Raw genomic sequence first — 23,922 nt, forward strand, 5'->3', positions numbered from 1 at the left:
GTTGCTCTGATTTACGACTCCAAGCACAACTTTATATCCGACTCAAACTGTACGTTCTCCTCTTTTGAGGTGCTCCTAGTACCCCTCTCTCCCCCTAACAGAAAGTGTGACGGTCTGATTCCTACCTCCACTGCATCCTTTGTAATGGCTGTCCTTTATCGCCCCCCAGGCCCTTACTCCCTCTTCCTAGATGAGTTTTTCACTTTCATCTCTGAGCTTGTTACGCGCTCAGATAACATACTAATTGTTGGTGATTTTAACATTCATTCCAACAAAACTCTAGATCCCTTAAACACCCCTTACATCCCTTACCGACATCTTGACCCTGTCGGTCTCATTAAAATCGTTCACCAACCCACTCACCGTGGTGGGAACACCCTTGACTTAGTCCTAGACTTAGTCTCACTGTGTCAGATTTGACCGTTTCTCCTTATGTTCCTGCTCTTTCAGACCACTACCTCATCAAATTTCAAATTGATTTGACGGTTTCTCACCCAGATATTATAGAATCCTACATGAGCCGTCGTATTAATGCCTCCACTGTCCCAACTCTTGTTAAATGCCTCTCCTTTCCTCTCTTACTCTGGCCCCCTTGATCTCTTCACAGATAAACTTAACGCCACCCTTCGTAGAATGCTCAACATTGTTGCTCCCCTTAAGCCTAATCGTATGTACCCCAGTTGCTATTGCATGTACATATTTGTGTTTTATTACACGTATATATGTACTGTACATACTTACCAACTGTTTCACCTGTTTTACTGCAACACTACTACTATCACCGACATCTAAGAAGGGAGACCCCCCCCTGAACGGCCCTTCTAAGGTTTCTCCCCTCCACATTGCCTGTGGTGCTTTTTTCCTATTGCTAGGTTTTTAGTGAGTTTTTCCTTACCTTTGCGTGGGGTATGTCTGGGAGTGTTGCATTTATTTATTTAAATTTCTTTTTTTGTGATTTCATGGTGTTTTTTGTTTTGTTCTTATTGATTCATTGTGATGTTTCTTCTTGATTTAAAGAAGACGTGTCCGGCCCATGGGGACATTAACGTGTGTTGTTGGGCCTTACAAATAAATTTGATTTGATTTACCAGGGGAAAATCCAATGTAGTGGACATACCTGTAGCTGGTCATATTGGCAAAGGTGTAGACCAAGGATAGCTGTACATGTGTACAAAACCAATCAGACTTATGGTTTACCGGTTATGGCAGAGTTTGACATTTTGACCATTGATTATAGTGCCACCATCCGGCCCAATTGGTGTGATATGGGTGTAGAGAAACCAAAATCTATCACTATGGAAAATGTTATGTCTCTATCATGTGGCTCTATGTCCTGGGATGGACCAACCGACAGAGAGACAGACAGATATACTAGCTGCTTGCTCGCAGCAAAAAAAGAAAAAATTATAATCTCAGTTCAACCTCAGTTCAGTTTCTCTTCTCGTCACAGTGGATGTATTAATGACGAGCTGTATTTGGGACATATTTCGGTCTCCTCTGATGATTCGGTCGCTTGACGGTTCTATTGTGAGCCAATTGTATATTTTCCCCTCCCCTGTACATCAGCTCAGACTCCATGATTCTGACTGAATGCTCTGGCCTTTTGAGAGGAGAGGAGTATGGGGGTAGATTTCTATCAAAAATAAGGATTCTGAGGTGTGTGTGTGTGTGGATCGTTTTTACGATTGTGGATTCTACTTTTGCGTTTGTTTATTTTTGATAGAAATCTACCCCCATAGTATGTAGGAGTCCCAACCTCGGAGCTTCTTCAGGGCCACACAGCCTTTTGAGAGGAGAGGGGTCCCAACCTCTGAGCTTCTTCAGGGCCACACAGCCTTTTGAGAGGAGAGGGGTCCCAACCTCTGAGCTTCTTCAGGGCCACACAGCCTTTTTGAGAGGAGAGGGGTCTCAACCTCGGAGCTTCTTCAGGGCCACACAGCCTTTTGAGAGGAGAGGGGTCCCAACCTCTGAGCTTCTTCAGGGCCACACAGCCTTTTGAGAGGAGAGGGGTCTCAACCTCGGAGCTTCTTCAGGGTGTGGGATATTTGTGGATATCCTGATGAAGAATGTCTCAGTCAACCGAGGCTTGGATAATAACAAGGTTTATTAACCAAACAGATAGAATACATAGAGAGAATGGCTGAGGCTCTCGCCCCAGGTGATCAGCTGAAATCCCCCAGGTAAGAAGCCGTGATTGTGGTCGGGAAGAGCCCTTTATAGTTCAACAAAGGGGGTGTGTGGTCCCATTTGATAGGTCAGATGGGGGGGAGGGGGTACAGGTTTGGGGACACAGGGGAGGGGGGTGATTATTCCACAGAGAGGGGGGGGGGGCACAGGTAAAGGGAACACAGGGGAGGGGGATATATTTACATGAGGACATATTATACCACAATACTCACTTTTCTTTCTTATAATGTGGGTGAGATTAATGTATAATATACCAGGATTGTTTGGAACAGGTAAAAGTGGGGATAATAGTTTAAAATAGAATTATTTACATACATGATTAATAGAATTATTTACATACATGATTCATGAATTATTTACATACATGATTCATGACATGATCGACTGGACTGCGGTCTGTGTTATTTTGATATCAGAGATGTGGGAATAGATATCACCCTTTTCTTTTATTAATCGCTCAAAATACCTATATCAATGAGTGGTCCTCATCTCTGATATCAAACAACAATTAACATAATCATTAGAAGCTATCGCTGTGCAAATATCTTGGCATACCTTCAGTCGTTCATGTCGTGACTCTGGGGAGCTAATGTGATCGTTGTGCATACAGGCATCGTAATAAACCAATTAAATACATGCACTGTCTGTGTGGTCAGAGTGCACAGGGTGAAAAAACAAAATTGTGTTCATAATTATTAGGAATCGGATTTACACATAAGGCTAATGTGTACAAAAACATTTTAACAACCGTTAACCTGGTGGTTAATAAAACTAACATGATTGCTTATGGGAAACTGTTCACAAATATATATATATATTTTTTGCACATTTTGTGATGATTCTTGATGAAATTACTTAGGATCCAGTTGTATTTAATCTGAGTTTGAGTGTCACTTTCATCTGTGATTGCCTCAGCTTTGTTGGTCTTTACTTAGAATCAGGCAATTTTCTCCATTTCTTCTCTATAAATGAGGAGATAAAACGTCTTATGCATCGCTTCTGTATGTAATTCTAGTGCATATACTATCAATGGTTCACCATACAGGTGCAAAACAACGTTACATGTCCTCTTCTATGAGAGAATAAAACAACTGATTCTTTCTTGTCTGACAATACAATTTTGTAACCTAAGTAATTCTAATGTGATGTAATGTGATCATGTGGTCACTTCTTCCTTCAGCAATACATTTTAGCTCATTATTACTAACCATTGTTAATGCTTTCTCATTGATTTCTTTTCATCACATCCCTAGTTCATCGTTTTGCAGATACATACAATTGTGTGAAAAGTTTCCTGCTTGTGAAGGTATTAATCTGAATGATGTTGCGTCGTTGTTGACAAGGTGTTCTCTGTCGGTCGTGTGGCAGGGCCAAACAGTAACACATAAAAATTAAATAAATATATACAATAGACATTACCTTAGTGGCTAATGTGTCAAAATAAAATTGAAAACCGTTAACCTAGTGGTTAATATAAAAGGTGATTATGATAATCGTTATGCATTGTTCTGTGGTCAAAACAAACTTGGTGTCTTGGAACAATCCAACTGGTTCTGCCCTGTTTAACAATACCATTTTGCAATGTGACTCTGTGATCATTTCTCATTGTCATTATAAAATTACAGTTCTTGTTTGTGAATCTGACAGTTGCTTTGAAGTGTTGATCATCTGTTCTCGGTCGGGGATGTGTCCTTCTGTGTGACCTGCTGTGTGTTGAACATATCGTACATTCAGTTGATGTTTCTGTGAGCCTGTCGTGTGGCAGTAAGACAGTCTCATTTGCTATGTGTCTCTTCTTGACGATGCAGTCGGGAATATTCACTGGTCGCCGTCCATTCCCTGTCAAGGGTCACTTGTCTGCGCTGCTCTCCATCACCACCACACATCCGCCACTGTGCTCACGCTTGGCTCCCATCAGGCCCAGAGACATGGTGGTCAGGGCGTTTTTGAATGTGTTGTGCTGGTTTCGCTGTCCTCTCCTCGTCATTGCGGTACCACTTGATGGAGGGCGAGGGCCCGCCGGTGTAGTGGCTAGTCAGTAGGACGCTCTCTCTCACACGGATGACAATCTTGTCATGGGAATCCACCTTGATGGTCGGGGCTTTGATTCCCATCTGCAGGTGATGGGTTTGGTCATCCAGGGACATTCCCCGGGTGATGACGTCAGCTGGGTTGTGTTTGGTATCCACATACCTCCAGCTTGCTTCTTCTGTTAATTCTTGAATCTCGGTGACTCTGACTCCCACGAAGACTTTGTATCTGCATGAATCAGACTTAATCCATGTGAGTACTGTCGTGGAATCTGACCACAAGATTGTTCTATGCACCGGAATGGTGAGTTCACGTTGGATTAACGTGGCTAGATGCGCTCCTGCGAGGGCTGCGCAGAGCTCTAGACGTGGGATAGATTGTTGCTTACGTGGGGCTATTCTTGAGCGGGCCAGTATGAAAGCAGTGTGTATCTCTCCTCCCATCTCTTGGGCACGCAAATAGGCAACCGATCCGTAGGCTACTTCGGAGGCGTCGCTGAAGACGTGTAGCTCAATCTCGCATGTCTCTGGCCTCACTGTGGATGGGAAGTAGCTGCGGCGTATATTGACACCTGGGAGTGAGCGGAGTTCCGTCTCCCACTCTCTCCATGTTGAGGCAAGGTGTGCGGGTATTGGGTCGTCCCAGCCCTGGTCCTTGTCCCATAGTGCTCGTATAATCATCTTTGCCCTGGTGGTGTAAGGTAGAATACATCCCAACGGGTCATATTGTCTGGCGAGTGTTCTGTACACACTCCGTCTGGTGGTCGGTATCGCCGCCGACCTTCCTTGCTCTGGAGCCAAGGGTTTGTGTCTATAGTGGAGCGAGTCTGTTTTGAAGCGCCAGACTAATCCTAGTGTCATTTCTTGGGCTTCTCCTGGGATTGTCGCCATCCAGGTCTCGCTGCTGGCAGCCTTGTCTGCGGAGGAGAGGCTGCGCAATACGTTCGGGTCACGCGTCGTCTCACTCGTCCTGTCCTCTCACCAATTCACGATCTGAGGATGATGAAAACTGTCTTAGAAAACCTCCTCACATAAATGATTCAACGCCTTTCTGCTAAAGTGGAAAATCATTTTGGGATTAATTCAATTCATTGTAAATAAAATCACTTAATTGACAATAGGAAATACAAGCCAATTGCATTAGCAGTGATTCCTTACGTCAAGAAGGTCACATTCACTACAATTTTATCAGATCTTGTGTCTAACTAGATCTTACAGCATTAGGCTTTAAATAAAATTTGTAAATGAATGGCCAAAGTCTTGAATCAGATAAAATAGCTCCTTGTCTTCATATTCTGATGGTCTTAAATTGAAGTTGATCTTACCTCAGGCCGCGTACGATGGTGTGCTTCTTCAAGATACTTACCTCGCCATGACTTCTCGGTTGTTCTTCACATCTCAGTGTGGCTCATCATAGTATAGCATGGGGAAAAAACATAAAATCTAGGTAGCCAGTTAGTTTTGTCATCTAACCCTAACTAACCTTACTGTCATGCATTTGTCCTAATAAACTAACCTACACTGTAGCACTCAACACTTTGATGACCATTGTTACTCAGCTGATAGAGGTGTGCCCTGCCTGATGTCCTGTCGTACAGAACCTGTGAGTCGCTTTGGATAAAAGTGTCAGCTAAATGATCAATGTTGTTGATATCTTGTACATTTAGATAATTGTGTTTCAATTTTGGTGGTTGATAATTTTGCAGTCGTGGAAAGTACTTGAAATTTTCAAGGAGTTAGTGGTTAAGCAGAGAATAGAAGGAGGGGGATAGTATGTTAAATTGTTTTCATCATTGATCTTTCATCTCAGGCACTTCTACTTTGTTTGGTTTTATTCAGAATTCATATCTCTAATTCGTGTGCCTCTTGAAAAGAGATGATGAAAACAACTGGTTAGTTATTGTTAGTATGGGAATTAGGTAGACTTTCATGACTGCAACATCATCATTTGTGTCTGATTTCATGTTTAACTAAGTGGTTCTCTGTTGGTCCACCAAGTCTGTGGTCAGAGTGTAGGCATACCCTGTGGGTTTCAAGTGCCCATCCAATGGTGTCTGCTATCGTCGTCTCTAGGTGTGGTCAGAGTCCTCTCTAGGCATTTGCATTGTTTTGTCTCCCAAGTGCCCACTCTGAAGAAATTTACATGTGGGTATTTGGATGCAGATTTGTTCCAAATGGTCAATCGATTGTCTCTCAGCTCTGCACTGTCTCTCGGTTGACATGCAAATTGTTGGAGCTTCAGTCTTTTGTGATACGCTTTGGGTGTAGTCATGCACTGTTTTGCATCTCGCCTCAGAGCCAGATCTGTAAATACAAACACATGTTAATTTTCCACTCTTTTCTAAGACCATCTGTTCTCCTTGATTGTCTGTGAGCTTAACAAAACATCAGCTATTTCTCATCCATCCTGTCCTAGGATGTAATGATAGTGTTTATCATTTATCAATCATATCGCATATGTACACAAGCATCATATGAATGTGGACCCACACATTTTGAATCATGTTTAAAAATGTCTTACAATGGAAAGGGCTAGTTATCTTTCATTGGTTCTTTAGATAAACACATTAACTCAAGTGAATATAACCTAAACATCTTACTTTTAAACATAATCTATGTTGTTTGTGTTCCAAGTTTTCAACATTAAAAGCTTATAAAGTCTAATCTAACGCTGTTTATGTGTACGCCCACAGATGTATTATAATTCTGAAACAGACATTGTAATTAGCTTTATGTGACTTATAATGTGTAAATTAAAGCAACATAAACACTCAAGTGATCTGAGATAGTTGTAATTTGCTGTAACTGAGATGCAGTTTCTACGTCAAATGACTCCCTTTTCTTGACTCCTTTTGTATCACAAACAGTACTGAATTTGCAAATCTGGTATGTCATAAATGTACAGATATAGCAGTACTGACTATCTGTATGTCATGTATGTCATAATATGTCCTGATAAATTGAAAATGGGGGACCCTGATGTAAACAAATCTGGTATTGAAAATGGGGGACCCTGATGTAAACAAGACTAAAGTCTCTCTCTGGTCTGCATCCCCTTAACAATTGTGTGTTGAGCTGTGCTGTATTGTACCTATTCTGCAATCTGTTAATAAAGTTTTCAATCAATCAATCAAAGCATCTATATTTATGATTTTCATACTCACCGGGGAAAGCTGCAATGTTCGGTTCGTTTCTCCGGTGGTCTGGGATGGTGCAACCTGCATCTCGCCACTGCAACTCAACATTTTCCAATGGCAGCGCGCACATACATATACAAATAAAACATATACTACACGTGGATTTCACGCACCCTTGGCCTTGGGTACATTACACTTTACGTTCGCTTATGGATAGTTTAATATAAAATAATAACTTCACGGCGCGCATAGCGTCACGTCATTGCTCCATGCGACGTTCGTGTGTTCTCATTCGCCTCGGAAATAACGCTTTGCAATTCATACAGTATTTTTCCACGAGCTCTCAATAGCCTGGAATTCCTATACCAGCGTTTTGTTACCGAATGAACGCGCCTGTGCATATGTGAAACGTAAACAAACTGAAACGATAAAACTATACTTCCCCAAATGGCCGTTCCCGTGGGCCGGTGTTCTGCGGAATCCGGAAATTACTATCCTAGTTTGTTCCCGTGAACTGCACTTCAATGTTATTCTTTGTATAACGGTAACTCGTCTCTCAATGCTCGTCGCGCTATCCGCAGCCGGTTCTTGACTCAATAAAGCAACGCGACGGGTCCTATAATACTTGTGCACATACAAACGAGACTTAAAACAGACAAACAAACATTAATACATATAAGTTAACGTGTGTGTATATCTGACTGTATTGGATCGCTGTTCGTTTAGTCGACCAGCATCTGCTGCGACAAGGCATTTATCCCTTGATATATAACTACACATCGTTATTAAAATCATAACGACCGAACCTGACTTCGAAATTTACCAGCGATATATTAGATTATATATACCTTTTAATCATACTCTCGGCCTCTTAACCCGCGACTAACGTCCTGTTTAATGTACTTTTCCGCGACTGATGTCCTGTTTAATGTACATTTACGTACTCTCGGGACATCGCGTAATCATGTACTAACTAGGACATCGCGTGATCATCTTCCCGCTATCTGTATTGATCAATTGGTTAATTTAATCCAAAATACATCGTTTTCAGGAATGGAAAAGATTGTGAGCTTAGTTTGAGGTTGAAACAATGAATATTATGACGCTACTCTGGTAATTTCTAATTATGATTCCATCAGCTTCTCGGTCCTAACTTCCCGCCTCTTTGCAAAGGAATCACAGAACGTTTTTTTAACAGAGTAGCGTTTTCAAGGATATCACATCTAATAAGCCCATGTTTCTTGCCTTGTTGCCTATTTTTTAGTCTGAATTAGACTTGGGGTAGCAATCCAACAACCTGTATTGTGTGCCTTAACTTTTGGTCGGCTCCGACTCGACCTGGAATAGCACTTCAACCTTTGTGCCTAAACTTTTTGGGACTAGCACATATAACCCATCCTTTCAGAACCTCCTGATAAGGACCCAGGTGCACGCGCGCCCTGGTAACGATTCTCAATACAGATCAGATATATTAATGCACATTATTCTACTCAGCCATGATCTCAATATTGGACAACATTCTGTAATATTCACCTGGCACAGAGAAAAGCGGGAAGGTTTCAATTCCTTTCCATACATTTTTGGTCGACCATCCTATTATACTCACTTTTCTCTGTATAGTTGAATGATACAGCACGCCGGGAGGACGCAAAAAGTCCGTCACAAGTTCGTAGACGCCAATTGTGGGATATTTGTGGATATCCTGATGAAGAATGTCTCAGTCAACCGAGGCTTGGATAATAACAAGGTTTATTAACCAAACAGATAGAATACATAGAGAGAATGGCTGAGGCTCTCGCCCCAGGTGATCAGCTGAAATCCCCCAGGTAAGAAGCCGTGATTGTGGTCGGGAAGAGCCCTTTATAGTTCAACAAAGGGGGTGTGTGGTCCCATTTGATAGGTCAGATGGGGGGGAGGGGGTACAGGTTTGGGGACACAGGGGAGGGGGGTGATTATTCCACAGAGAGGGGGGGGGGGCACAGGTAAAGGGAACACAGGGGAGGGGGATATATTTACATGAGGACATATTATACCACAAGGGCCACACAGCCTTTTGAGAGGAGAGGGGTATCAACCTCTGAGCTTCTTCAGGGCCACACAGCCTTTTGAGAGGAGAGGAGTCCCAACCTCTGAGCTTCTTCAGGGCCACACAGCCTTTTGAGAGGAGAGGGGTCCCAACCTCTGAGCTTCTTCAGGGCCACACAGCCTTTTGAGAGGAGAGGAGTCCCAACCTCTGAGCTTCTTCAGGGCCACACAGCCTTTTGAGAGGAGAGGGGTCTCAACCTCTGAGCTTCTTCAGGGCCACACAGCCTTTTGAGAGGAGAGGGGTCTCAACCTCGGAGCTTCTTCAGGGCCACACAGCCTTTTGAGAGGAGAGGAGTCCCAACCTCTGAGCTTCTTCAGGGCCACACAGCCTTTTGAGAGGAGAGGAGTCCCAACCTCTGAGCTTCTTCAGGGCCACACAGCCTTTTGAGAGGAGAGGAGTCCCAACCTCTGAGCTTCTTCAGGGCCACACAGCCTTTTGAGAGGAGAGGGGTCCCAACCTCTGAGCTTCTTCAGGGCCACACAGCCTTTTAAGCCTCATTTGAAAACATTGATTGGAAACAGTGGATAAATAAATGCTCCATAAATAAATAAATGCATGGAGAAACGGCTCGTCAAGAGCCAATCGTGCAGTTGTTCAGTGTTGACATTACTAAATGAGATGTCATGCTAAATTATGTCATGTTATGTCATGTTCTACAGTAGGACTTACTACTATAATACCTAATAAAACAAGTCATTAGAATAATAGAAGCCTACTTTGCTGGAACAATCGGCAATCCCCAATGACTTGTCCCAGAGAAAGCTGTTGAAAACATGGCCTGTCCGACTTACGACTGCCTTTTTCGAATTCAACGAATTTACAATACGAAGCCTTTTGAGAATTCCTTGGTAACTTTTACATTATGTCCGTTCAAGAATGAGGAGAATGAGAGAATGAGGACCATTGTGTTATGGTTTGACACCGACCCCAAACGCAAACGGCACAGAGAGAGTTGTTTCAGAGTTAGCCAAAATCAAGGGCGTGTTTATTTTCTGAGTAACAAGAATGAATTTGGTGGTGAACAGAACAAACTGGGAAACAGGCATGTGAGAGGTCAAGGTCCTAGCGGGATGGTGCCAGGAAAACAGCCTCTCCCTGAACGTCAGCAAAACAAAGGAGATGATTGTGGACTTCAGGAGGTCGGGGGTCAAGGACTACAGCCCCCTCAGCATCGACGGGGCACCGGTTGAGAGAGTCAACAGCTTTAAGTACCTCGGAGCCTACATATCCGAGGACTTGACATGGACCACACACATTAACAGTGTTGTGAAGAAGGCACGACAACGCCTCTACTTCCTCAGGCGCCTAAGGAAGTTCCAAGTCAGCCAGAAGATCCTTAAGAACTTCTACTCATGTACAATAGAGAGCATCTTGACCGGCAACATCACCTCCTGGTTTGGGAATAGCACTGCACAAGACCAAAGCAGACTACAAAGAGTGACACGTTCAGCCGAACGCACAATTGGAGGGGGGCTCCCCACCCTCCAGAACATTTACTACAAGCGTTGCAAGGGCAAGGCTAAGAGAATCATTAAAGACTCCAGTCACCCGAACAACTGCCTCTTTGAACTGCTGCGGTCAGGCAAGCGATACAGGAGTCTCAAGGCGAGCACAGAAAGACTCAAAAGAAGCTTCTATCCCCAGGCCATCAGGCTGCTAAACGAACAATGAATGAACACTACACAACAACAACCACCAAACGCACATAGCACACACATCCACACGCACACACTCACTTTAAACAAACACACTGTAGCACCCACTCCACACACTTATAGCACACACCCACTTTAAACAAACACACTGTAGCACCCACTCCCCACACTTTATATTTATGGATGAAGGATTGCACTACAACTCGTACACCTTACTGTAAATTGTACCTAAAATTGTACCTCATCCCATTTCTGCTTTGCACTAGATAGTACTGTACATTAGTACACTGCATAGTATTGTGTATTGTATATTATATGGTAACTCAGAACATTGTACATATGTCTATACCGAACACTGTGACCTCATTTTCTTCTTCTAAATTCATGCTATATTATGTTATTATGTTATTTGATACTATCTTGTCTAGCACAGTCTCTGGAGCGTAACAGTAAGAAGCATTTTGTATGAAAGTATTCTGTACTTCTGTATGACAACTATTAAAGAACTTGAACTTGAACTTGAGGAATGTTTGCTGCTCTGCAGCTTCTCCCAGAAGGTTACGTTGTGGAATTTGTCCGTGACGTCTGAGCCGCTCTGCAGATCCTCCCAGCATATGCTCCGGATGGAGGCGGAGAGGGAGAGAGAGAGTCAGAGTTAGCTCAGCGCACAATTGAAAACTGACAGGTGACTGGTGAGGTGAATTGTCCAAACAAATAATCCAAGTGACAGATCTTCGGTGTGAAACACACAGTGAGCAGTGTCCAGAGTAAAAACAATTAGGTAATCCAAATGTGAAAATCCAACAGACAAAAAGGTGAGAACAGTCTGAACAAAAACAGGATCTCTTCAGTGCTTTAAAAACACACAAAAAACGATAGATCCAAAAGACTGTTTACAAAAACTCACCAGAGCGCAGCGCGTAAAGCGGGCAGATCAAACAAGGCGACCGCTTCGTAACGGGGAAGCAGGTTCTCCAAATGAAATATTTCTCGAGAGTCCTGGGAGGCAAAAGAACAGGGAAAGCAGCGACGGGAAGGAACAGGCAAATGCAGGGAATGTTTCAGAACGATCCAACATCGATACTAGGGGAATCAGAGTTTATAAAGCCTCTAGGGGCGCTGATTAGAACACACATCAGGTGCGTGATGGTAATTGATACTTGACTTAGAAGTGTGTGTTCGGCACGGACCAATCAACACAGAATCCTCACAGTACCTACAGGAACGGAGCGAGGCAGGGAATGCAATAAATCAACAAAGTACCTTAAAGGAACGGAGCGAGTGGGTGGGGAGCGGACCAATCATCACAGTACTTTAAGAAGCCCGTGGTGGGGAAAGAACCAAACCTCACACATTGTCTGCATCAGGATGAGCAATGAGTCATGCTGCCTTTACTCAACCCATGTATCTGCTGCCTACAACTGTCTTAGACTCAAATGTAGATTAGATTCAAATGTATTGTCATCATACAGCACAAGTACAGTACAACGGGGCGTCAGGGTGGCGCACCACGTAGCTGCGCTGCAGTGCAACGCGGACGTCCCGGGTTCGACTCCCGGACCTGGAGACCTTTGCCTCATGTCTTCCCCCATGTCTTCTCCCAACCTTCCTCTCTGTCGGGCCTGTCCGAAATAAAGCAGTAAAAAAAACAAGTACAGTACAACCAAAAGGAGGTTTGGCATCCAACCAGAGTTCAAGTTCAAGTTTCTTTAATAGTTGTCATACAGAAGTACAGAATACTTTTATACAAAATGCTTCTTACTGTTACGCTCCAGAGACTGTGCAAGACAAGATAAGTATGAAATAAAATAACATAGTATAGCATGTAAATTAGAAGTAAAAAAATGAGGTCACAGTGTTCAGTATAGACATACCGGTATGTACAATGTTCGATGCAAAATAAACGTAACTGAGTTACCATATAATATACAATATACTATACCGTGTACTAATATACAATACTATATAGTGCAAGGCAGAAATGGGATGAGGTGCAATTTAGGTACAATTTACAGTAGGTGTACGAGTTGTAGTGCAAATCCTTTATCAATAAATATAAAGTGTGTTTGTGTGATCTAAAGTGTGGAGAGTGGGTGCTGCAGTGTGTTGTTTGTTTAAGTGAGTGTGTGGGTGTGTGTGCTGTGTGCTGTGTGCATTTGATGGTTGTTGCATAGTGTGAGTGGGTGTGAATGTAACAGTAAAGTGCAACACTAATATACAATGTACAGGTGATTAAACTGTGTATAAAATATATAAATTAGTACTACTGAGTATACTGCTAATCAGATGTGTGTACAGAGTTGTAATATTAATATGTACAGTGATACAGGTATAAAGACACTATGGTAGTAAGTCATACAGCAGTGTAACTACAGTAGTAAGAGTAGGTGAGGGATATGTACAGATATAGATATAGTGTCTGTATAGATATCTGTAAAAGGATGATGTGCAGGCATGTACAGACAGAGTTGGATAGATATATATACACAGTAAGAATTATACGGTATATACAGCATTATTGTACATGCTATCATACAGAGTTATATGGGTTATAGCAGATGTATATTGAAGGATTATATGCAGGTATATTCAGACAGATATGGATACATATACAGTATATATATATGTATGCTGTAAATATAAATATATAAACGTCTATATATGGTACATACAGCACTATTGTATGTGCTATCACACAGTTATATGGGTAGACTATAGTATGACTATAGTCTTGCATTGAATTCATCACTACCTTCCACTATGTATTCATCTATTTATATCTATATCTATCTATATCTATCTATATAGATATAAAGATATAGATCTATCTATCTATCTATCTATCTATCTATCTATCTATCTATCTATCTATCTATCTATCTATCTATCTATCTATCTATCTATCTATCTATCTATCTATCTATCTATCTATCTATCTATCTATATATATATATATATATATATATATATATATGCCTGTCTTGCACTCTGGTTGGATGCCAACTGCATTGCATTGTACTTCTACAACACTTGTACTGTACAACGACAATAAATGAAATCCAATCCTATCCAATGAGTAGTAGTAGTTTTATTCAGTCATCACACACAATACAATATGCACAATCATTCCACAATCTTATCCAATGAGTCATACTGTACACGTTCCAGTTATAGCCATGTCGATAAGACCCTGAAGACTCTGGCAGGAGCACTCATTCAAAGGTACTACGACTATGCTTGCACCTCATGGTATCAAAGCACCTCAAAGGCGCTAAAAACAAAATTACAAACATCACAAAACAAACTGGTCAGACTACTGCTTGACCTTACTCCTAGAACCCACCTCACCCCTGCCCACTTTGACAACCTAGGATGGCTTAGAGTAGACGACAGAGTACAGCTATTTGCAATGGGCCTCGTCTACAAGATAAACTACACGACTAAGGTACCCATGTACATGTCAAATTACTTCCCAAAGGTCAGTGAATACCACAACCACAACACCAGAGGGAGCTCCACAAATCATGTGAAACCCAGATTCGGCTCAAACAAGGGACAAAACACGTTTCACAATTATGCCACATCAACGTGGAACGCCCTACCCACAGCTGTAAAGGAATGTGAATCACTACCCACTTTCAAAACCACTCTCAAAGAGCACCTACGGTAGACTGCAATTCGAAACTGGCCCCTGTAAATGTCCTAACCCAACCCCCTCCAATGTACAGTAAATGTCCTAACCCAATAATACACGAGACCCTCTTCTTGGGACCAAGTAAGGTTTCGTGGATAATCCAATGTACAGTTACCCCACCCCGCCTACCCACCCCCATGCACATGGGCAAGTAGGCAGTGTAAATAGGTCAAGGTGCAAGATGAGGGTATGTATTGCCCTCTCAGTTATATTTGCCTTACAATATATATACCGTATATAATATAATATATATAATACAAATAAATCATAAAAAATCACATAAGGTATGTATGCCGTGATATACTTCATACTTTATACGTTTTGGTGGGAGTCAGAAGTTCCTATAATACTGCTAGCCAACAGTACAGACGAGAGACGTTCATGATTTCTTCCTCACAGAGAAACTCCTGTTTCCTGTTCTTATCAAGTGGACGGAGGGTCCCAGGTCTCACATCAACTCCATATAAACAAAGACTGATGCCAGTGCGTTTTATGGCTTACCAGTAAAGCACTCTCCCATTCATGCTATAAAAGGTAATGATATCATTAGAGGGTTGTTATTATTTTAGTAGACCACGAATGTGCGGAAATATATCACTGACTCCTCCTGACAAATAATCGTTTAGGTTAATTCTGCAAGTTGTCAGATGAGTGCCATTTCAAATCTCATTATTGCTAATGACAGTACAGGTTGTGTGTACTTTCAAGTGACGTATAGGGTAATATTCACAATTCAATTCAATATTCACACTATAGTGTTTGTTGTATATACGTTAAAACTTTCAAAACGGAGTTCAAACAGCATCTGTGATGTCATTCCTCATATCATGGCCAATAATAACCTTGTGTATACTGTACCTTGTGTATACTGTTTATTTTTACTCTTACTCATAGTATTACAGTTATTTATTGCCTATATTTATTGTAACATATACCATAACTAATAGGGTATATGCACTTTTTTTTTTTTTTTTTTTTTTAACTTTTCATATTTTTATATTCAGAGTTAGTTATAGGTTTTCTAATATTTTTATATTCAGATAAAATTGTATTGCTTATTTATGTCTTTCAACTATTTCCCTGCCCACACCTGTACACCCCCCCCCCCCCCCCCCCCCCCATCTTGGCTAAGTACTAACGATACCACGTGTATCAACAGCAACGTCCATTCAAGTGAACGCTAACAACCAGTGTCTAAGGGGTACCCCGAACAATTTAAGCCGGCTTAGGTTAGGTTTTCTTTTGGTAACGTGGGCCCACATTTACTTGGTTTTATTTTGTTATTGATTATTTGATTATTTGGTTATTTGAATTCCCAAATGTTTCTCTACTTCATGCCTGGGTTCCCCTAGTACAAGCGGGGTGTTTTAATGTATTGAGCATGCGGTGCCTCTGGTGGGAAGAGCTTCCCCGGCCTACATTATAACAGTGAGAGCACCCGGTGCCAATTATGAATAAAGGACAGTGTTAATTGTAATGGATAACATGTCCAGGCTTCAGTAAAAGTAGACTTGATCGGGATCATTGTGTGTGTCTGTTTCTTCCGTTTTCCATTTGCTATTCTAACCCCTGGGTAAATATTGTGACTGCATACTTATTTAACCCTTACACCCTATATGAATTGAAAATGGGGGACCCTGATGGAAACAAGACAAACGTCTTTCTCAGGTCTGCATCCCCTTAACAATTGTATGTATTGAGCCGTACTGTATTGTACCCATTCTGCAATCTGTTAAATAAAGTTTTCATTCATTCATTCATTCATTCACAGAATAGCATTTGAAGGGTCTATACAGGTGGTCAAGGAAGGGTACTGCTTACAGGGAAGCCCAATAATACTATTGAACTGACAGTCACTGGGTGTGGGAGGGCTGTCGGAGGTACTGGGGGAAGTGAGGGTGTGTGGGGAGCTACTGCTGACCGCCTTGGAAGGCGAGGGAGACCAGAGTACCAGTCCCCAGGTTAGTAAATCCTGGGCTGGGCCCCATCCACTCCAGCTGCAAGCCCTCCAGAACGACGTTCCGGGCCAAAGACGGGGGTACATATAGGTTCAATACTATAGTATCCTACTACCCAGTGTCTGTGTACTACTACTCCCACAAGCAGGGATAATCCACCCTTCTACATAGTGTTTCAACTTTCCATCCTGAAGTGCTTCAGGTAACGCCCGGTGAAAAAGGTGGTGAGAGGACATAATGATGAAGGTTTCAACACCTACTTCAGAGCAGCGGAGAATCACCCACTCAGGAAAAAAACGACTGTAACTGATGGGAATCAATGAGAAATGAAATTGAACTAATTGTTCTGTAGGAGGCTCTTGGTGTCCTCACTGTGCCCGTCACTGTTGGAGTTGCCCAAGTAGGTACAATATAAAACCAATGCACATCCCCGCTCTGTGCCCTGTGCAGTTCTGACACTTTGACAATAACATATGGCACTGAAAAGAAAGTGGGCGTGCAGACTAAAAAGAAAGAGAGGGAGACAGAGAGGGGGAGGGAGGGAGCGAAGAAGGGAGAGAGGGAGGAAGGGAGATAGTAAGAGAGAAAGAGAGACGTGGATAAGTGAGAGAGACAGACGTCCTCTGACATCTGCCGGCGCCCACTCCCTTTATGAGACGTGTCATAATAAAGCTGGTGGCAGAGTAACGACCGTGCCCTGCAGCGCTGTTCTATGGTTCCCCACCGACTCTCACTGATTGGGTGGTTATTGTGTGTGACACTTGTTCCCGCCTTGATGGTGAAGACAAGCCACCACAGCAGCAGCCTTCAGAGAGACCGTCTGGGAGAGACAGAGCCTGGGAGAGACAGTCTGAGAGAGACAGCATGAGAGAGACAGTCTGAGAGAGACAGTCTGAGAGAGACAGCATGAGAGAGACAGTCTGGGAGAGACAGTCTGAGAGAGACAGTCTGAGAGACAGTCTGGGAGAGACAGTCTGGGAGACAGTCTTGGAGAGACAGTCTTGGAGAGACAGTCTTGGAGAGACAGTCTGGGAGAGACAGTCTGGGAGAGACAGAGTCTGGGAGAGACAGCCTGGGAGAGACAGTCTGGGAGAGACAGTCTTGGAGAGACAGTCTGAGAGAGACAGTCTGGGAGAGACAGAGTCTGGGAGAGACAGCCTGGGAGAGACAGTCTGGGAGAGACAGTCTGGGAGAGACAGTCTGGGAGAGACAGTCTGGGAGAGACAGTCTGGGAGAGACAGTCTGAGAGACAGTCTGGGAGAGACAGTCTGAGAGAGACAGTCTGGGAGAGACAGAGCCTGGGAGAGACAGTCTGGGAGACAGTCTGAGAGAGACAGTCTTGGAGAGACAGTCTGGGAGAGACAGAGCCTGGGAGAGACAGTCTGGGAGAGACAGTCTGGGAGAGACAGCCTGGGAGAGACAGTCTGGGAGACAGTCTGGGAGAGACAGAGCCTGGGAGAGACAGTCTGGGAGAGACAGTCTGGGAGAGACAGTCTGGGAGAGACAGTCTGGGAGACAGTCTGGGAGAGACAGAGCCTGGGAGAGACAGTCTGAGAGAGACAGAGCCTGGGAGAGACAGAGTCTGGGAGAGACAGTCTGGGAGAGACAGCCTGAGAGAGACAGCCTGGGAGAGACAGTCTGGGAGAGACAGTCTGAGTGAGACAGAGTCTGGGAGAGACAGTCTGAGAGAGACAGAGCCTGGGAGACAGTCTGAGAGAGACAGCCTGGGAGAGACAGTCTGGGAGAGACAGTCTGGGAGAGACAGTCTTGGAGAGACAGCCTGGGAGAGACAGTCTGGGAGAGACAGTCTGGGAGAGACAGTCTGAGAGAGACAGTCTGGGAGAGACAGTCTGAGAGAGACAGTCTTGGAGAGACAGTCTGGGAGAGACAGTCTGGGAGAGACAGAGCCTGGGAGAGACAGTCTGGGAGAGACAGTCTGAGAGAGACAGTCTGAGAGAGACAGTCTTGGAGAGACAGTCTGGGAGAGACAGTCTGGGAGAGACAGTCTGGGAGAGACAGTCTGGGAGAGACAGTCTGGGAGAGACAGAGTCTGGGAGAGACAGAGCCTGGGAGAGACAGTCTGGGAGACAGTCTGAGAGAGACAGTCTGGGAGAGACAGAGCCTGGGAGAGACAGTCTGGGAGAGACAGTCTGGGAGAGACAGTCTGGGAGAGACAGTCTGGGAGAGACAGCCTGGGAGAGACAGTCTGGGAGAGACAGTCTGGGAGAGACAGTCTGGGAGAGACAGTCTTGGAGAGACAGTCTTGGAGAGACAGTCTTGGAGAGACAGTCTGGGAGAGACAGTCTGGGAGAGACAGAGTCTGGGAGAGACAGTCTTGGAGAGACAGTCTGGGAGACAGTCTGGGAGAGACAGAGCCTGGGAGAGACAGTCTGGGAGAGACAGTCTGGGAGAGACAGTCTGGGAGAGACAGTCTGGGAGAGACAGAGTCTGGGAGAGACAGTCTGAGTGAGACAGAGCCTGGGAGAGACAGTCTGGGAGACAGTCTGGGAGAGACAGAGCCTGGGAGAGACAGTCTGAGAGAGACAGAGCCTGGGAGAGACAGTCTGGGAGACAGTCTGGGAGAGACAGAGCCTGGGAGAGACAGCCTGGGAGAGACAGCCTGGGAGAGACAGTCTGGGAGAGACAGTCTGGGAGAGACAGTCTGGGAGAGACAGTCTGAGAGAGACAGTCTGGGAGAGACAGTCTGGGAGACAGTCTGAGAGAGACAGTCTTGGAGAGACAGCCTGGGAGAGACAGTCTGGGAGAGACAGTCTGGGAGAGACAGCCTGGGAGAGACAGTCTGGGAGAGACAGTCTGGGAGAGACAGAGTCTGGGAGAGACAGTCTGGGAGAGACAGCCTGGGAGAGACAGTCTGGGAGAGACAGTCTGAGAGAGACAGTCTGGGAGAGACAGTCTGGGAGAGACAGTCTGAGAGAGACAGTCTTGGAGAGACAGTCTGGGAGAGACAGTCTGGGAGAGACAGAGCCTGGGAGAGACAGTCTGGGAGAGACAGTCTGAGAGAGACAGTCTGAGAGAGACAGTCTTGGAGAGACAGTCTGGGAGAGACAGTCTGGGAGAGACAGTCTGGGAGAGACAGTCTGGGAGAGACAGAGCCTGGGAGAGACAGTCTGGGAGAGACAGTCTGAGAGAGACAGTCTGAGAGAGACAGTCTTGGAGAGACAGTCTGGGAGAGACAGTCTGGGAGAGACAGTCTGGGAGAGACAGTCTGGGAGAGACAGAGTCTGGGAGAGACAGAGCCTGGGAGAGACAGTCTGGGAGACAGTCTGAGAGAGACAGTCTGGGAGAGACAGAGTCTGGGAGAGACAGAGCCTGGGAGAGACAGTCTGGGAGACAGTCTGAGAGAGACAGTCTGGGAGAGACAGAGCCTGGGAGAGACAGTCTGGGAGAGACAGTCTGGGAGAGACAGTCTGGGAGAGACAGCCTGGGAGAGACAGTCTGGGAGAGACAGTCTGGGAGAGACAGTCTGGGAGAGACAGTCTTGGAGAGACAGTCTTGGAGAGACAGAGTCTGGGAGAGACAGTCTTGGAGAGACAGTCTGGGAGACAGTCTGGGAGAGACAGAGCCTGGGAGAGACAGTCTGGGAGAGACAGTCTGGGAGAGACAGTCTGGGAGAGACAGAGTCTGGGAGAGACAGTCTGAGTGAGACAGAGCCTGGGAGAGACAGTCTGGGAGACAGTCTGGGAGAGACAGAGCCTGGGAGAGACAGTCTGAGAGAGACAGAGCCTGGGAGAGACAGTCTGGGAGACAGTCTGGGAGAGACAGAGCCTGGGAGAGACAGCCTGGGAGAGACAGCCTGGGAGAGACAGTCTGGGAGAGACAGTCTGGGAGAGACAGTCTGGGAGAGACAGTCTGAGAGAGACAGTCTGGGAGAGACAGTCTGGGAGACAGTCTGAGAGAGACAGTCTTGGAGAGACAGCCTGGGAGAGACAGTCTGGGAGAGACAGTCTGGGAGAGACAGCCTGGGAGAGACAGTCTGGGAGAGACAGTCTGGGAGAGACAGAGTCTGGGAGAGACAGTCTGGGAGAGACAGCCTGGGAGACAGTCTGAGAGAGACAGAGCCTGGGAGAGACAGCATGAGAGAGACAGAGCCTGGGAGAGACAGTCTGGGAGACAGTCTGAGAGAGACAGTCTTGGAGAGACAGTCTGGGAGAGACAGTCTGGGAGAGACAGTCTGGGAGAGACAGAGCCTGGGAGAGACAGCCTGGGAGAGACAGCCTGGGAGAGACAGTCTGGGAGAGACAGTCTGGGAGAGACAGTCTGGGAGAGACAGTCTGAGAGAGACAGTCTGGGAGAGACAGTCTGGGAGACAGTCTGAGAGAGACAGTCTTGGAGAGACAGCCTGGGAGAGACAGTCTGGGAGAGACAGTCTGGGAGAGACAGCCTGGGAGAGACAGTCTGGGAGAGACAGTCTGGGAGAGACAGTCTGGGAGAGACAGAGTCTGGGAGAGACAGTCTGGGAGAGACAGCCTGGGAGACAGTCTGAGAGAGACAGAGCCTGGGAGAGACAGCATGAGAGAGACAGAGCCTGGGAGAGACAGTCTGGGAGACAGTCTGAGAGAGACAGTCTTGGAGAGACAGTCTGGGAGAGACAGTCTGGGAGAGACAGTCTGGGAGAGACAGTCTGGGAGAGACAGCCTGGGAGAGACAGTCTGGGAGAGACAGTCTGAGTGAGACAGAGTCTGGGAGAGACAGTCTGGGAGAGACAGTCTGAGAGAGACAGAGCCTGGGAGAGACAGTCTGGGAGACAGTCTGAGAGAGACAGAGCCTGGGAGAGACAGTCTGGGAGACAGTCTGAGAGAGACAGTCTGGGAGAGACAGAGCGGGAGAGACAGCCTGGGAGAGACAGTCTGGGAGAGACAGTCTGGGAGAAACAGTCTGGGAGAGACAGTCTGAGTGAGACAGTCTGAGTGAGACAGAGTCTGGGAGAGACAGTCTGGGAGAGACAGAGCCTGGGAGAGACAGTCTGGGAGAGACAGTCTTGGAGAGACAGTCTGGGAGAGACAGAGCCTGGGAGAGACAGTCTGGGAGAGACAGTCTGGGAGAGACAGTCTGGGAGAGACAGTCTGGGAGAGACAGAGTCTGGGAGAGACAGTCTGGGAGACAGTCTGGGAGAGACAGAGCCTGGGAGAGACAGTCTGAGAGAGACAGTCTGGGAGAGACAGTCTGGGAGACAGTCTGGGAGAGACAGAGCCTGGGAGAGACAGCCTGGGAGAGACAGCCTGGGAGAGACAGTCTGGGAGAGACAGTCTGGGAGAGACAGTCTGGGAGAGACAGTCTGAGAGAGACAGTCTGGGAGAGACAGTCTGGGAGACAGTCTGAGAGAGACAGTCTTGGAGAGACAGCCTGGGAGAGACAGTCTTGGAGAGACAGCCTGGGAGAGACAGTCTGGGAGAGACAGTCTGGGAGAGACAGTCTGGGAGAGACAGTCTGGGAGAGACAGTCTGGGAGAGACAGAGTCTGGGAGAGACAGAGTCTGGGAGAGACAGTCTGGGAGAGACAGTCTGGGAGAGACAGTCTGGGAGAGACAGCATGAGAGAGACAGTCTTGGAGAGACAGTCTGAGTGAGACAGAGCCTGGGAGAGACAGTCTGGGAGACAGTCTGAGAGAGACAGTCTTGGAGAGACAGTCTGGGAGAGACAGAGCCTGGGAGAGACAGTCTGGGAGAGACAGTCTGGGAGAGACAGTCTGGGAGAGACAGAGCCTGGGAGAGACAGTCTGAGAGAGACAGAGCCTGGGAGAGACAGTCTGGGAGACAGTCTGAGAGAGACAGTCTTGGAGAGACAGTCTGGGAGAGACAGTCTGGGAGAGACAGAGTCTGGGAGAGACAGTCTGGGAGAGACAGCCTGGGAGAGACAGTCTGGGAGAGACAGTCTGGGAGAGACAGCCTGGGAGAGACAGTCTGGGAGAGACAGTCTGAGTGAGACAGAGTCTGGGAGAGACAGTCTGAGAGAGACAGAGCCTGGGAGAGACAGTCTGGGAGACAGTCTGAGAGAGACAGAGCCTGGGAGAGACAGTCTGGGAGACAGTCTGAGAGAGACAGTCTGGGAGAGACAGAGCGGGAGAGACAGCCTGGGAGAGACAGTCTGGGAGAGACAGTCTGGGAGAGACAGTCTGAGTGAGACAGTCTGAGTGAGACAGAGCCTGAGTGAGACAGAGTCTGGGAGAGACAGTCTGGGAGAGACAGAGCCTGAGTGAGACAGAGTCTGGGAGAGACAGTCTGGGAGAGACAGAGCCTGAGTGAGACAGAGTCTGGGAGAGACAGTCTGGGAGAGACAGAGCCTGGGAGAGACAGTCTGAGAGAGACAGCATGAGAGAGACAGTCTGAGAGAGAGAGAGAGAGATTTTTATTTTATTTTATTTTATAAAAAAAACTTTATTTATTTACACACCAATACTACAATGTATACAATCAAAAACAAAATACCTCACATCTCAACAAAAAACAAACACAAAAAAAACTGCAAACTCCAAACAACACAACCACGAAACCACAAAAAAAGACCTATGATACACTCTCATGAAAACATCACAGAATGCCAACTCCTCATCCACCACCGAGCAAATGACCTCCTCGTAACACCACTGTTCCACAAAAGTATCTACATTTTTCATCTCTTTATAGAATCTAAAATCTATCCAGACCCTTGCTCTTACCAATGCTAAAAACACACTGGTCAACTCCTGAACCACCTCACTCTCGATTTTGCTTTTCCTTGTAAGATAAATTGCCATTTTTGCTTCACCCAACAGGAAATTTAATAGTTTCCACTTAAACGCATTGCTTCTCCTGTACCCAGCTCCAAATATAAAAACAGCCTTGGACCACTCCTCGTTAAGAGACAAAAACAGGATTCTTAATGTAACAAATAAGAGCTCAAGCCTCCCACACTCTAAAAAACAATGGAAAATATTTTCCACGCAACCACAGAAAGGACATTCATTTGAAACATTAGGATTCACAACCGAAATAAAAGCATTTACAGCAACAGCTCCATGGAGAATCCTCCACTGTAAATCCCCAGTTATTTTTTTTGATGGGAGTTTATACAAGGCTCTCCATCCTGGACTTAAAACACAGTCCACATCAAAATGTTTTCTCCACACAGAGTCCTCTTTTCCATTTAGCTTGCCCTCGTTGAGAGCTTTGACACAAC

Source organism: Notolepis coatsorum, assembly GCF_963971535.1.
Source record: "Notolepis coatsorum genome assembly, chromosome: 4".
In the NCBI taxonomy this organism is placed as follows: Eukaryota; Metazoa; Chordata; class Actinopteri; order Aulopiformes; family Paralepididae; genus Notolepis; species Notolepis coatsorum.